Raw genomic sequence first — 11617 nt, 5'->3', positions numbered from 1 at the left:
TGTGTGCTTACAGCATCGCATCCACAAGTAGTTGGTACTGAAAACTTTTTTTAGCGCGCAGAAGATATACACAAGAAAAGAATCAAACAAGCACGAGCTTCTGCGCCTGTGTTAGCTTTTTAGTATCCACGATTTCTGCTATTCAAAAAAGTTGGGTCATGGAATACCAACTAACCAGACTTCCCACATCCTTGACAAAGGCAATGATGTTGACGCTAATTGAATAATATTCGCATCGCATGTAATGTTATCAATTAGGTTATAAAAATATTTTATTGTCAGCCGTTCGGCAGGGTATTTTAGTATATACCGCAACGGGCGCCCCCATCATGTATGCATCTTCCGTTCCGGCACTTTCCAACTATGCAGCTACGAAGCTTCGATGTATGCTTATCGCTACGGGCCTGTAAAGCAAAATTTGAAATATTGAATTGAATGTGTTATATTGAAAAGTTGTATGTGTTCATTAAGTTCAAACCGACTCTAAATAACATCGCCTGGAGCGTACAGAGAAAGAAGGCCTTTCCACGATGAATACTAAATGTGCTACACATTCTAATATCCATGTTACCTTGAATTACAATGCACACTGGGATAAAGACAGGACAGATGACAACAAGCAGTGACTTCCAACTTTCGTATTGCGATAGAAACTACGAAGACACTCTAGGTGTATTTATGCCGTCAGCGCCGCCTTGATATTTTGTATGAGGTCCATGGACGATAAAACTGTCGCTGCGTGGCGTATGCTGTACGTGCGACTGAAAGCACACGAGGTGAGCCGACGATGGCGGCTCAATCTGGCGCCCTCCGTGTTCGGTTGCGCGAAACGCGTAGACGGATGGGAGGGAGGGGGGCGGAGTTGTTCTCCGGCAGCAACTGCGCATTACGCAACAGGGCGCCAATGGAACTGAAGATCGCGGCTGAATGTCGCACGCGAAAGGGAGGAAAGCAGCGGCACTCGTTTCGCGTGCCTGCTACGCTGTGCTTAGTTTGCCGTTCGAGCGAAAATGTAATTAGTAAAAGACTGCGCATACATAGGGACTCTTCTTTAGGAATCTGAAACTGAGCTGCCACTGCTTCGAATACGGGTTTCACTTTCGTATAATGACTCATTCCGCTGGTAGAGCTATCAACCACATATGAAATATAGCTTTATATTCGCCACCCTTCTGAGACAAGTGCTAACTCATTTGTCTAAAAAAAAAAGCAAGACTGAGGAATTTAAATGATGTGCGGCTCTAATAGTGTTAACAATAATGTTTTTCTAATCAACTTTTTCTTATAGTCTTTGGGCGTATTGTCTCAATTGCAAAATGAAGCTGAGCCGGTGCTGATAGTACAGCGTTGGCTTAATTTTATGGCTTAAAAGCACTTTCGAGAAATTGGTTTTAAATACGTGACCTGACATGCATGGCTGTTTCCGGTAGCAGATTTAGGTACAGCACTTTAGCTACAACTACTGCAACACTCTATAATTGCGCGAGACTAAGTGTTCGCGATTTGACAATGTAGGGCATATTCGCTGTACTTGTACTTTCGAGCACCTACCGTACGGTATACTTTAGCCGCAACACTGCACAGCGTGAGTGCTTGGTGTGTGTGTGTGTGTGCGTGTGTGTGTAGGGGGGGAGGTGTTTCCCATTTCTGCTTGAGTGTTCCAAGGTTATGCGAGGAAAGACACAAAATGATATATGAATCCGGCTGTTCTAGGCCAAAAAAGATAGAATTGAAACTTACACCATACATGTAATGCACACAACCCTTTCCGTTTTCGTAAGGTTTGCCGCTAGCATCACGGCAGCCGAGATAAAACCCCGCCTGTTGAAAAGCAAGAGGCAACTTGTAAGTATTATAAATAATTTTCTTACATCGAGATAAAGAAGAAACACGAGAACAATTTTATCTCCAATAATGTTGTTTCTACGGCTTTTTTGCTTGGACAAGCCAATTATTGTACTTCAGGTTGCTAAAAAGTGTGAATGCATAAAAGAAATTGCTGGAGTTAAACTTGATCGATCTTCGTAGAGCGTGTGGCAACAAGACGCGATTGGCATAGAGTGGGGAATCGGAGACCTCGTACGTCGAGCTGAGCCGTGTTGATGACACGACGAACCCAGCCGAGCGCCCACTGCGTAATGGAGCTGTGTTGCGCCCTTTCTTGACTGTCGTTAGCTGGCTGATTCTCATGGTATGGGTTCCCCACAATGCCTACAGTTGTTGAGTGGAAAAAAAATGAGGGTATCCCACGCGTATGCGGGAATTCATGATAAGCAATTCTTTCATGTTTCTCTAAATGTCTTCGCTTCTGATTCTTACGTTCCATGCAGGTCAACGCTTCTCACTCAATGCACCCTCTTGTTTAATTTTATTTTCTTCACTTTTTCCCAACCGTTAGCTTCTTTTCTTCCCGAACTGTTCACTCATGGACACTTGCTGAATTTGTCTATTGGGGCACCCTAGCAATGGCACGTACATTTATTTATTTATTTATTTATTTATTTATTTATTTATTTGTTTATTTATTTACTTGTTTATTTATTCATTTATAGACAAGAACGGCGCCGCGAGCGGCGCTGCTGCGCCGGCGTTGAGAGTGCCGCATGCGGGGCAAAATTCAACTAGCGGGTCGTACGCCTCCCCCATCTCTCGTTCGCACCGCCTTGATTGCCTCTTGCACTGCGCGTGTTGGGCACGTTTCGTACCGCGCGCGGTGTGTGCCTATGTGTGTGTGCGTGGACGTTTTATTCGAAGGACGATGTACAGTCTGTTTCACACTTAGGGGATAACTCGGAGCCCATTACATCGCGATGCGGCGAGCGCTTTAGTCAGGCGGCGGCAGCAGCTCGCGCAGGTGCTCGAGGGGCGGGGTCTTGAACGGCGTCGTCTGCTACGGCGGCGCGCGCTGGCCGCATTGTCGGGAAGCGTTCTACTGTCAGTTGCAGTGCGCGGATTTCATCGTTACTGCGTGAAATGAGCCGGTATTCTTTACTAAGCGTTGTGCGACGCCCACTGATACGCCTCGAAGGTAAGTTCATTGCTGAAAGGTGCAGGGCAGTCATAGGCGACGTACTGATTCAATACGTTCTTGACGGCCCGTTCCTGGAAGGCGGCTATATATTCTAACACGATAGGCCGCTGATCCACACTGCTCTTGCGGTGCAAAAACTGCTGGAACAGCACGCCCTCACTCTCTTGGAGTGGCCCCCTCAATCCCCGGGTGCCAACATCATTTAAAAATGTCTGGGGCTCGTTGAAAGTATCGCTGGCTTCGATCCACCAACGTCAGCGACTGACACGTGCTGCGAATGAACACATCCCTGATCAAAACACTCTACACTTCACTGCCTTCCAGGATCAGCGCTGTTATCGCTGCCGCTGGGGAGATGACGAGATACTAACTGAAGTTCCGAGCATGACGTGTCCAATTCCCCGCCGGCGGGCAGGGTCTGTCGGGTGTAGTGAATGATATTCGAGAAAATCACTTCCAGCTCATTGTTTTAACCTAAAACATTCCTTTAATCGTATCCGTTTGTTTCATCGTGTTCGACCCCCATAGTTATCCTTCTTGAGTGCTTTGTTTTCCTTTCAAGTCAAATAAAAACTGAGCACGTTGCGCACACATCTTGGTGTGCCTTGTCGCTGCTTTTTACGGTAGCAAACACAGTGAAGAAATATACGTGCACGTGCTCAGTACCCCAGCCTTTCGGAAGAACAAACGAAGCATGCTGTCAAAAGAAGTTTGTGGGATACCATTATCGCCAACGATGGCCCAGAGTTTGGCGTCGCACAACGTTTAGTAAAGAATATCAGCTCAGTTCCCGTAGTACCGATGTAGCTACACTGCCTCTGACAGTAGTACACTTCCCGACAATGCGGCCAGTGCGCGCCGCCGTCGCAGACGACGCAGATCACGACTCCGCCCCTCGAGCGTCTGCGCCTGCTCGAGCTGCTGCCGCCGCACGACTCCATTGCCTGCCGCACAGCAATTAAATACGTTCCGAGTTTTCCCCAAAGTCTTAAACAGACTGTACACGCTTCTATTTGCCTTCAAAAAGATCGGTACGCTTGACGATTATTTTTATGGCTGCAATGCGGCGGAAGGGCAGCGTCTGCTTAGCCATGTAAGTGACGCTGAGCAGGTAATTGGAAACGACATCGTATGTGCCGCCAGAAAAATTGTCGGCAAATACGATTCGGCACATAAGATGCGGCACATACATACGGCACATACGAGCTAAAGTCATTTTTGCAGTTTCTCACAAAATGTTTGCTACAAATCCGTGTTGTCTCTGATGGCGACAACGGACTTCCATCGACACTGTGCGGAAATAAACAAAATATATCGCTGCATAGCACAATAAGTACGACATGCGCACATAATTTTAACTCGTACGTCCCCTAAAATATAGAATAGAGGCAGCAATGTAAATAGCTTGGCCATTTTTGAACAGTGCTCAAGAGGCGGAAGTTGAAAGTATAAGTAATCATTTCTGCTTCAGCAATGCCGGCGCGACCAAGACGCGGGCGTGTATCGTCCAGTAACTCGATCGGTCGGTGCAGTGGTGATGCAAGAATGAACTCCGGTCATGTTCAGTGCATCGTGCCCATATTCAATTTCTCGGCACGCGTGATCTTCGGCCACTGCTAGCGTCTACAACAGAAGTGGTTTCTATTCTTGGGCAGCGCACACACAAAATAAACACGAGAAAGAAGGCACGAAAGCGCTGGTCGAACAACTGAAAGTTTTTTTTATATGAATAAAAGGATTATATACCGAGTAATTATTAAATTCATGTAGTGTACATAAAAAAACTGTCATACACAAAGGAGTGATCAATGAACGAGCTCGCTTCGTTTGACAGTTGTTTACTTCGTTCGGCGCACCGCAGTAATCCATGTCTTTCGTCTGCTTTTTTCGTACCATTTTCTTGTGAATCGGCAGAATTTCACTGGTCGCATCAACCATTTTGTGCTTACATTGCTGTTGTGACCGTTAACAACGCAGTAATAATTTCCGGTCGTCCGAAGAGGCGCCGTCGCAAAGAAGAGACGTTTCGCGCGCAGCGCGATCTGAACGCGGGCGCGACCGTGAAGGGAAGCGACGGCGGAAACCTACACCCGTTGGAGATGAAATCGTGCCGCCAGGGGAGAAACGAGCGCTGGCGTCTAGGATAAAACTTGGCGTGCGCACGTCCATTTATTTATTTATTTACTTATTGATTTATTTCACTACCTTCGGCGGCAGCAGGGCGTTGCATAAGAGAATGGAGACATCACAGATCACAAATACAAGTACGAATCTCAGGTCACAAGGTTCTCTCCAAGCGCATTCGAAAGCGCAAATGCCGAGAATGGTGAGGCCGCCTGTGACGAAGCTGGACCCACCTATCCAAAGTTGGCCAGCCTTTCAGAGGCACTTTATCCATGTTTATGTAACTTCTATCGCATTAGTAATAGGTCGAATGGAATTGGGCAAGCGGTTTCAATCAGTGCGTGTTTGAAGAACGAAAGAACGAAATTGCTGGCTGGTACGATAACGAGGAACAGATTATTTCCGGCGATGGTCGGTGATATGAGTAAAGGAGGGGAAAGTAATTGTTCCTTAAGTTAAGCACTGCGGTAATGAATCTTCTGAGATAAGGCCAGACGTGCTATCTTCCTACGTGGAGAAAGTGATGGGGGATAAAATTCGCCAGAACGTTACACTCCCGTAACACGTGAAGGTGAAAGCGTGCTGAACGTTCGGTAATGCGCCCTCTCGCATCCTCTCACCAGGGGATTGAAACGGCGGCAGTTCTAACTTGTATGGATGATTACAATGAATTTATGTACTTTTAGCTTCACTTAGCATAACGCTTGTAGACTCAACCTTACGGGGTATAGGTCATTGCTTAGGGGGTAGAGCCATTGAGAAGGCCACGTGTTTTTTTTTAGCACCACTCAACCAGACGCCGCGTTTGTGTATGTTGTACGCGTGATTTGAATGAATGTAGGCACTGCACGCCTCACTTTGCTGAGTGTTTCTCGCCTCGGAATTACGAGATGAATGAGCGCTTCCACTTTCTACTTGCTAAGGGGGGTGTGAGCCATTCCTGATGATGACAATTTTTGTACCATTGGACCGGACGATGCGTTTTGTTCAAGGTCATCGGGCATATGAGCCACTTAAAGCCTTCGCTTAAATTACGCTGTTCGCAATAATGAAACGCTGTAAAGAGGGTATACTATGTGAATGTGAAACATGGGCTAGTATTTTATACACCTTCAATGTGACTAGCGAAATTTTTTATGAACGTATTCCATATGGATGATCTGTATTGCAGTTTGGAACGACCAAAAGCTTTATAAAGAAGGAGTTTAGGAGAATAAGGAGCGACTGGAAGTGACGACGCAGGTACCGTAGCACGCGGTTAGCACGCGGTTAGATCCTGCAATAAGCAGTCAAATCAGATTCACTACTTCCGAGTTTTATTTTCCGGAATATATCTGTTATGATTGTATTGAAAAAGATTTAAAGACCAATTAAACCAAGGTAGCCTTCGCTTGCTTTGGATGACCCACAAGGGTAAATGTATGCTCACTAACGAGTTCATTTTTTAACACTAAACAGTTTTCATGACCGTGAGTTTATATTAGCCGGTAATGTACACCTCCATAAATGTTGCCAGGTCACCAATAAAACTGAAGCTTCCTCATTATAGCCTTCTATATACTTAGGTTCACATAAAGGCCATTTCATACCTGATTTATTTGAAAGGGTTGCAGTACAATGATCGCCCATTTCTGGGAAAACATGAACTTATGCCGTCTCCCGCATTTTTAACGATATCGCGCGAGCGTCGACTGCACGCAGTATCAGCGCCTTACAACGGGGATAGTGTGGGAGACCGGCAATAGTGCGCGCAGGCGCACAAAGCAGCGCTTGCGAAAGCGTCGTCTGCCACGTCGTTCCTTTGAGGACGAAACTCATCATTTTTCGTTAGAGGTGCCTGAAATGTGCACAACGGCAGATAGAAACGTCACGAACGTTTTACATCTTTTTTATTCCCAGTTTGCGCTCAATAGCATGCACTGCTGTCAATGTGGGTACCTAATTTATGTGGAACCAACCAACAGAGACCATGCGGTAGAAATAAAAATTTTTCATTAGGAAACTATCGTGTACAGCCTTGGAAAATGAAGCTACAACTTGTTTCGTTTACGACTTACTAAGTTACTACACTTCTACACTACTACACTTGTCATAGGTACTCCATCCTTAAGGGGCCATCCAGGAGGGGAGGGAGAAGTTCGTTATCAACCATTTCGATGTAGGCTTCAGCACAGAAGCTGCGCTTTATCCGACAGAGGGGGCGGAGGCCGTCTTTAGTTGCGACTTCCTAGATGTTATTTCAGCTACTCTACCTCGAGAGTTTACTGAGGAGTAAACCTATAAGAGTACAATGCATTTGTCAGGGCACTAGTCAGTTGATCAAAAACACTTGCTTTTTTGTTACAAAAAAAGGATAATTGTTTAAATAATGAAAATGCAATATGTTTGCTTTATTTCTTGGATTCATCAACGCTCATTCAAAGGTTTGCCGAACTCCGCGTGTCTACACGCGCCGACATGCGCCAGCAATCATATTATATTACCTTATTATGGCAGTTATATTGTATCACTCTACTACCGTGATAAAATCCTGGGAACAAAGTTGTGGGAAGAAGAGAAAAGACAGGCAATTATCAGCGATAGAGGAATAAAAGGAGCTTGGCTGGGATAGGTTAAGGAAAGATGTCACGCCGGTGTGCGTTTAACGACTTTACATGCACCGGAATGGCATCGTTTCGAGTAGCTTGCTCAGAACTTCTTAGCAGCTACATCCCTCTAGTTCGCTAGCGACAGCATGGGATTTCCTACACGCGCAACACTGTCAGAAATAATAATTATGCCTTGTAGGTACACAGGTATCCACTTGTAGCTAAAATTCCGTGATGTCATTTACACGTCAAATATTTACGTATGTGACCAACGATGAGATTGTCGCACTGCACTTCTTTCGTTAATATTCTTGTTTTAAACATCACAGTGTTGTCAAGCTATGTATACAAATTTCTTAGTAGCTTGTAAGCCCTGGCCAGTACACTCTAAACTTATGGCTCCATTGTGTGCAAATCGACGAGTCGTCTTGAAAACTACATCTTGCCAATCACCATTGGTCCACCGGAGATGATCGCGGGTCAACTGCAGCCTTTTCAAAGTAGAAGCCGTAGACATTTTCGTCTTGCGGGCAGCAGCTCGATTTCCCACACCACCTCCTCGATGCCGTCTGCGCACCGTGTCATGGCTCACACTGTACACCTACAGCCTTTCTCAGTTGACCCGCGGTCATCAAGGGCGCATTGCAGGCCGCGACAGCAAGAAGCCAGTCCTCGGTTGGTTTCGCTTGTTTTGCGATTCGAATTCCGAGGGGTGTCACCAATGTGGTGTTCCTCACGAAAAGCCTCAACTATTCTTGATTTACAACACTTGAGTTATTTCAAGGCTCTCAGCTATTTCTCTTTGAGAATGGCCACAGCGCGACTTGCTATGACGCGCTCTTTTTTTCTGTCGGCACCCGAGGAGGCATAATCGAATACGCACTGTCGCGTCTGCCTGCCTCTGGCATTGGGGAAGTCCTTTCAGAAATAAACGTAACTGGTATACCCCGTCTCTTGCGCCGCCGAAGGCCGAGTCATCGGGTGTGAGGAAGGTGAGCTGGCATATGCATATACCGCAATATATACCGAAATATGTACCGAAACTTTCCCTCACGGGCAAATCCTTCGAGTGTGGAGACCAGTACAAAGTGGTTCTGTGCCGCGCCTAATACAGGTGACCTTGAAAACGGCCTTTGTAAATGCTTGGACAACGCTTATACGATACCTACATTAAGCTACTGGAAACACGTCTGTGATCAGTTACACATTGTTTATGTATTTCACGCGGGGAAACCATCGACGTCCCTTTAACCGCTGCACTTGCAACACTTGCAATACAACAGTATCGAACATACGCTCATGATTCACGAGAGCACGCGAAAACGAATGTAAGTGCAAACGCAGAAGAAAGAAATGGGAGCAAAGTACGACCGTTTTTGATCGGATGAAAATCTGTATGTGGAGTTCACAACTGCTGTCGCTACGTTATTCTCCCTCATTCTTTGCGTGATGCTGCATAACGTCCTCATCACTTTTCTCTCTTCTTGTGCAACCATTTTTACATCACCTGAGAAAATACATTTCGGCATTGCGCTTCGGAAGATGCTGGGGATAAGTTCTTGTGCCTTTATTATGTTCCAAAGTATTCTTAATATATCTGAAATGTGGTTGGTGATGCTACTTTGCTTTACTTATCCTATTGTATACAATCAGTATTGTGTTGTCACAGTACCTTCTCAAAACTATATCCGTTCTTATCGTATTCTTCTGCATTCATTCGTATTTTTTGGTGCCTTTGTGATCATTGTCTGCTTTACCGTCATAATAAGTTCCCTATGGTACGTTCACCATACTATGTTATTAACATATTAAAGTTTTTGTTATCCTATATAATATGCTTTTACGTTCGTTTCTATATTTACAATAATGACGATATCTTGAAACTACTACAGCATCAGGGTCGCTAGCGCCACGTCAAGCTGTATAAATCAGCTTTTTGCTCTTGCACCCAAATCCTATTTGTATTGGGAAAAATATTACGCGATCTGATTTATCACGATTTAGCCAGTTCTCGCCAGAAATTATGTTATGAGCCTCTACTCCGTGAGTTTGCCCAAACACAATGAATAATAACGGCACTCATTCTTGAATCGATAAACGCAAATGAGTTAGACAGAAAACTAATATAAATGCACTCACGTTTCCATAGTCTATAGCGTGCGAAACATCGTGTCCTTCACCTTCTTCTTTTGCTGGTCCTTCTTTCGGCGGTTCTTGTTTCTTTGAGCTTTCCGTTTCTGTTGATGGTGAAGACATTAAAAAGAGCGATGAGAAAGGGAAAGAATATGCGTGCTTATATTAACGTACATTTATGGGCTGTTTCGAACACAATGTTTATACTAATAATAATAGCTCAAATGCTGCAGCTGTGGGATATTACAAAACATGGGTTTTAAAGTCAGACAGTATGGCATACTTAAAAGCAATGTGGCAAGTATTGTTATTCTATTAACACATCACGTGCGCTCAGTTAAGAGCCCCATGGCAGTGGGTGCACTTTTGGCTCCGGCGATGAGCTTTCGCTGATGCTCCAATGCCGAGCTGGTAAGCACCATCTCCCACTTCTCGGGCGTTGAGTTTGGGTTTGGACAAAGGGGGGGGGGGAGCGGCTATTACGGATACTTCGGCAGGTCGATGCGGAATGGTGTTGGGTAGCTTACTCCGAATACAAAAGAAAAAAATTGTTTTCAAGGGGTGGGGAACGTCGCGTTGAAGAGCGTGAGGGGCCGACATATGGTGCTTCATTAAAACTTCTTTCTGGGCGAGTTCGTGCATACTTGATTTAATAATATTTGGGGTTTTACGTGCCAAAACCACTTTCTGATTATGAGGCACGCCGTAGTGGAGGACTCCTGAAATTTTGACCACCTGGGGTTCTTTAACGTGCACCTAAATCTAAGCACACGGGTGTTTTCGCATTTCGCCCCGATCGAAATGCGGCCGCCATGGCCGGGATTCGGTCCCGCGACCTCGTGCTCAGCAGCCCAACACCATAGCCACTGAGCAACCACGGCGGGTGTGCATACTTGATTTGAATATTGTAACAGCTCATACACATGCAACCACAAAGTACCAAGGACGAGACACAAGCGCTGACTGTCAGCGCTTGTGTCTCGTGCTTAGTACTTTGTGGTTGCATGTGTTTGCGCTGTTACAATTTTTACGACATATGGTGGCCTGGAGTTGCCTCGAGGCCGTGGCTTAAGCTGTTTGTTGGCTTCTAACGATATGACTAATAAAAATTGCGCCCCACGGTGTCCTTTGTTCCCTTGAATTCTAGAATTCTGTGGTTTTGCGTGCCAAAACGGCAATGTAATTGTGAGGCATGCCGTAGAGGAAGACTTCGCAAAAGTTTTTACCGCCAGAGGATCTTCAACTTGTCCGCAATGCATCTTTTTTTCTCGTTCATATATACACTTGTATGCATAAAAGGCAATCCTCAAGTAAACATGTTGCACGAAGATCACCTGAATAAAATATGATTAAGTAGTACAACGTTGAAACGTCTCGAGCGACAAAAAGATTATCACCATAGGATTTTGACCAAACAGCTGTGAACAAAAAAGCTACTGCTACAAGCTACAAGCTCTAAGCTACAAATAAACCTACCGTAGTTAAACATGGGGATTTTGACAGTGCTAAAATCTCTCTGACAGTACTAAATCTGATTCCACAAGGCGCACTGCTATTTCATAGGGAAAGGAAGTTTCATAAATCACAAAAAAAGCTAAGAACCGTTTTCCAAATCATAGTAGACTTCGTGAACTGTGATAGAGTAATATTATTTCTTACTGGTGTCATTTTTTTTTCTTTTACAGTTTTATACAAAGCCGCCCTCACCGCTAACTACCAGTCCTATACCGCGGGGTTGCTG

At 45.1% G+C, this 11617-nt stretch overlaps 1 long non-coding RNA gene across 1 annotated transcript in view; it reads right to left on the bottom strand.

Moving 5' to 3' along the window:
- Positions 1 to 321: 321 nt before the first annotated feature.
- Positions 322 to 11617, bottom strand: part of LOC126524682 (uncharacterized) — a 29759-nt gene continuing 18463 nt past the window's right edge. Inside the window, exons 2-4 of the long non-coding RNA XR_007598036.2 lie at positions 9883 to 9980; positions 1741 to 1821; positions 322 to 404 (exon numbers count right to left, since the gene is read on the bottom strand). This is a non-coding gene — a long non-coding RNA (uncharacterized lncRNA). The remainder of the gene's footprint in view (positions 405 to 1740; positions 1822 to 9882; positions 9981 to 11617) is intronic.

This window comes from Dermacentor andersoni, chromosome 3, assembly GCF_023375885.2.
Source record: "Dermacentor andersoni chromosome 3, qqDerAnde1_hic_scaffold, whole genome shotgun sequence".
Lineage (NCBI taxonomy): Eukaryota > Metazoa > Arthropoda > Arachnida > Ixodida > Ixodidae > Dermacentor > Dermacentor andersoni.
This window is presented reverse-complemented; position numbering and strand designations above follow the sequence as displayed.